This window comes from Doryrhamphus excisus, linkage group LG3 (genome assembly GCF_037039965.1).
Source record: "Doryrhamphus excisus strain RoL-2023G ecotype Guam linkage group LG3, RoL_Dexc_Guam_v1.1, whole genome shotgun sequence".
Classification (NCBI taxonomy): Eukaryota; Metazoa; Chordata; class Actinopteri; order Syngnathiformes; family Syngnathidae; genus Doryrhamphus; species Doryrhamphus excisus.
The window spans coordinates 15,342,762-15,347,754 of record NC_136359.1 but is presented as its reverse complement, the minus strand read 5'-3'; positions in this window follow the sequence as shown (position 1 = coordinate 15,347,754).

Genomic DNA, 4,993 nt, shown 5'->3' with positions numbered 1-4,993 from the left:
CAATAAAAGCCTGTTGTTCTGGGGATCATTTTGGTTCATTTCGCTATTTTTATGCTTGAAAATGCTTAACTTGGGCAAAAAAAGTTGTAATAATTCATGTATTTTTTAATAGAGTGAACCCACGATGTGGCCAGCGACGACTGTATCACATCCTCAGCATTGTTAATAGGCTAAACAAATGAAAGTGCTTTGTTAAATTATATATCACCATCATTTATTTCTACCTTGCACCTGTCGAATTCCCATCATTTCAGGAAATGACAGCCGTCTTCCTGCTTTCCAGTCACTGAGGTGCAGGCAGACAGAGTGAGCTTTGTCTGGTTCTGGCTCCAGTGTGCGCTCACTGTAATGTCTGAAACAGTTTAGCCTTACCCTAGCAACTTTTTCAAACCAAGCCAGACTACTTGTGTCCAATATCGAAAACTGAATCATGTACATGAAACAAAACACTCAGCCTTTGGGCATATTGGCATAGTTGTTGTCTTGCTGTCCACTGAACATATCAATCAGTAGTGTTGATGTGCATCCAAAATGTTTATCTATATATGTGCCCTGTGATTGGCTGGCAACCAGTCCAGGGTGTACCCCGCTTCTCGCCCGAAGACAACGACATTTCGTTGGCAATTTCACTGCTGTGTTATTGTGCAATGACAATAAAGAAAGTCTATCTATCTATCTATCTATCTATCTATCTATCTATCTATCTATCTATCTATCTATCTATCTACTTTACGGAAAAAAATATTGGTAAATACAATATTGATATATTGAATACAGCCGAAATACATTGGAATATGAGTTTTGGTCTCGTTTTGGCCCAGCCCTACTTGACATTTAACCGTGTAATTACTCTAAAGAATACTTTTTTTGACAGAAGTTGGTGTTTAGCAATTCCCTTCATAATACACTTCTGGTCAAAATTTTAAGACCAGATGACAACTGCACATTTAAAGACATGAATTTGAAGAGGTGCAAATGGGTCCGTTTTGCACAAAGCTGCAATATATTTAAACAGACACAAGGGAACTCTCTGACGTGGAACTGGTCTGTTTCTCGTTATGGACCCATTTTCTCTGGTACTTTTCACTCACTTCCTCTCTATTTGTTCCGATGCCATTCTTTCACATGAAGCGGTTTCTAAGAAGGTGGTGGTCACAGTGATTCAGCATGCTGGCCTTTTCAAATAATCACCATCAGAACTTTAAAAGAGGCTGGGTCGTTGTTGGATTAGTTGGTTGAGTCACTGGGACCAGTCTGCAGGAATATAACTTGTTATGTTTGCGCCTATGCAACACTTCCCACAGATTGCACTGCGCAAAATGGTAGTCTCTCGCCCCATTTCCACAGCACCTCAGCTCAATTTGGCTTTACTCGCCGAAGTGCGATGCATTTTTATACCTCAAAAGAAGGAGAATTAGGGTCTCCTGTATTTGCTTTTCGGTATGAGGCTATTTTGTTTGAAAGCAGACCAAGGCCTGCAAAAAAAGAGAATGTGCTTTGGTCAAAGCACCAATTGTGAGTGGAGCCGTGTCAAGCCGAGTATTCGTACTATACAGTAGAAAAGGAGCACATGTGACTGCAGTAATGGAGTGGAAATAAAAGGATCCCTTTTTCAACCAAAGTCTAGCTCTTTTTCTGAAGTCACATATTTGTCTTCCACTGTCTTTCATTCACTGTTTCCTGTTCCTCTCCTTTGTCTAATTAACTGCTCTGTTATACTGTATAACAGCGATAAAGTGAACAGAATTGACGTACTTGAAGCATGACATGTAAATGTTGACCCCTGCTTCAGCGTGCAAGCTGAAATCCATTTAATTTATAGGCTGTCACCAAAACAAGCTGAAGTGCAAGACAAGTCAATCAACACCTTCCCAATGACCGACAGCTGCTACATGCAGCCAATCATTGACACTTCATTCTTCAGTCTGAGAGCCTCCCACCCAGCACTATAGGGAAAATATTGTCAATCTTCATGTAGTATTACTCTACTGCAGTTTTGCTCAAAAAGTGCCCATCTTGAGCTGTATTGTAGGATAAGTTACATAGATTTCAATACAGTGTCTTTTCATACATGAACAGTCAGTGACAGTTGAAGCACTTAATGGAGATTTGTTTTGGTCCTTTCATTCATTCATTTTCTACCGCTGCCTGCATGGCCAAATTAATTATTCATTATTTAATTTTCTACCGCTTTTCCTCACAAGGGTCGCGGGGGGTGCTGGAGCCTATCCCAACTGTCTTCAGGCGAGAGGCTGGGTACACCCTGGACTGGTCGCCAGCCAATCACAGGGCACATAAAGACAAACAACCATTCACACTCACATTCATACCTATGGACAATTTGGAGTCACCAATTAACCTAGCATGTTTTTGGAATGTGGGAGGAAACCGGAGTACCCGGAGAAAACCCACGCATGCACGGGGAGAACATGCAAACTCCACACACAGACAGTCGAGGGTGGGTTTTCTGTTTATTATTTTTGGGTGGTCTTTAATGATGCCATATTTTACTGAATAAAAATAATACTGATTTGAATGTTAGCAATAGCAAGACCAAATAACACTTAGTATCACATTTAAAAACACTTTCATGGCTTAATCTGTTGTGTCGGAGCCTGACCGAATAATTTGCAAACCACAATATTTTAATGTGGAACATGTCTGATTGCAACTTCAAACTTTTGCTAAAAGCTGTAGTTTTATTGATAATCTTTTTTCCTCAGACAACATCATCGAAAACGCAATCGAAACATCAGGAAAGCATAACTTCCATCACATGGTTTTGGTTGGAGAGAATATATTACAAATGAGTTCATGTGCTGCTGGTGCTGACCTCTCTTGGCCTACAAACTAAGCCAAATGGATCAACCTCAGTGGTCTGAGCATCCATGCTTCGCTACAAGGGATAAAGGTCACATTTGTCCACTGCTAACTTCATTTTCCCACAGAATAGAGGGCTCGGTCTGTTTCTGTATGTTTTGGAGTTTTCGATGTTTTTATGGTTCGAAGCACACTTTTAATTGGGAACTCCAAATTGTCCATAGGTCCATCGGTAGGTTTCCTAGCTGTGTGGTCTATGCGCTAACCACTCGGTCAACGAAATTATCACTCTAGTATTTCAACTCAAGGGAGGGCAAAAAAATTCCGTCATTGGGGGGGGGGGGGGGGGCATAATAAGAAATAATTGAGAAACACTCCCGTAACCACATGTTGCTGGTTACAGGTAGACCCTTAACTCTTGGACTACCTTAATGGCCACTTTCAAAATTCTAATAACGGTTCTTAGATTGTTAAATTACTTGATACTTTACTGTAAAGTAAGTATAGACCATTACAAGAGCTTTAAAACAAAACCTAGTGAGGCTTTATTCATCTGTGATGCTGCCTAAATTTAGATTAAAATCCCAGGCCAACTTTAAATCTCAGCTCATGTCTTTACACAGACATTTTGTATTACTCACGTCTGTGTATATAAATTGTCATTGTGATATTTTTGTGCTGAGAAAATGTAAGTCTGTTTCATGTTTGACATATTAAGGGACCTCAGGAGTGTTCTAAAAGTTGATTCTCACTGAGGCAATGTTTTCTCATTATTGTACAGTAAATGTCACTGAAGGAGTCCCCCGTACAGAAAAGACAGACGGTTTGTGATCAGTGAAACTCCACAAATCAGAGCATCCCACTCTGTTTCACCGAGACAAATCCCTCCAGGCTCAGAGAGAAATGTAATGCCCCTTTAGTACTGTCTGAGGTGGCATGGGGCCGGAGATAGACCACTTTATAGGTCATGTGATATGCGGGACATCTTGGGGCCCACGCAGCAGATTCCCAGGATCAAACACTCTTTGATTGGCTCGTTTAGTCGTTGATTTATGGATACTGAAAGGCAACAGGAGATCTTGGCTTACGCATGCAGCTGAGATGTTTTACACAGTAGTTAGTGACCTGCAACTTTTAACTTCCTGGTGGTGAATCACTTGAAACGGTAAAGCCGTAAACTGATGAAATGATTCCTGTAACCACCAAACTGAACTGGTCGTTACGTCGGCGTCAAACGGTAAATTCCACCCATAATCTGGTTAGTTTTAGCACAGTGCCAACTTCAGTGAAGCTACTGTAGGTCATCATCAAAAAGCATTGGTAACTGTACACCGTAGAACATAATGAAAACTATTCCCTTACAGGACACCCTTCCAGCCTCATACAAATGTACTGGTGATCCCTGGGATGATAAAAGTGCAGACAGGCATGGAAAAGGCTCTTGTGATTTTTTACAAGGGCCCTTGGGAGTCAAGGACAACCATCTCTGTCGGAGGGTCAAGGCTTAGTTTCAGGCTCTTGTCTCCTCTGAAGAACTGGCACAGACCTGCTTCACAACAGGTCGTACTCTAAAAGCAGTGATGGGCAACTCTCAAGCTGATATATATGATATATAGATGTATGATTTGGGGTGAACACACAGAAATGCAATAGATGTCATGCTGTGGCACATTCATGTCACTTCTTAGATGCGTTGCGTTCACATTCACAATATATCATTCACAAAAAGTCACATGTTTTGGTAATGTGAACCATATTTTTAAAAATCTGATCTGGTCCATGATCATATAATCTCTGTCACCTTTTTCAGCAGAGAAGCTATGTGAAACAGCGTTTTATTGACATGCATAGATTAGTGATCAAACTAACGGAGCTGAGTCTGTCTCCTTTCATTTGCTGCTGGATCTTTGAGTTCTTGTGTGATCGCTGTCAAAGGGTGAGAGTAACTCTCCACACCTCTTCAACCAGGAACCTCAGCACAGGCTCCCCTCAGGGCTGCACACTAAGTCCCCCACACTTGTGATTTTCGACTGGTGGGTCGCGACCTACTTGTGGGTCGGTGAGCCATTTTACATGGGTCGCAGAGTCTTTGCCAAAAAGAGAGTGTAATGAACCAATGTCTGTGAACGCATCTCACATCTGTGCTATGTGTATGGTTGACCTATAAGGAGGT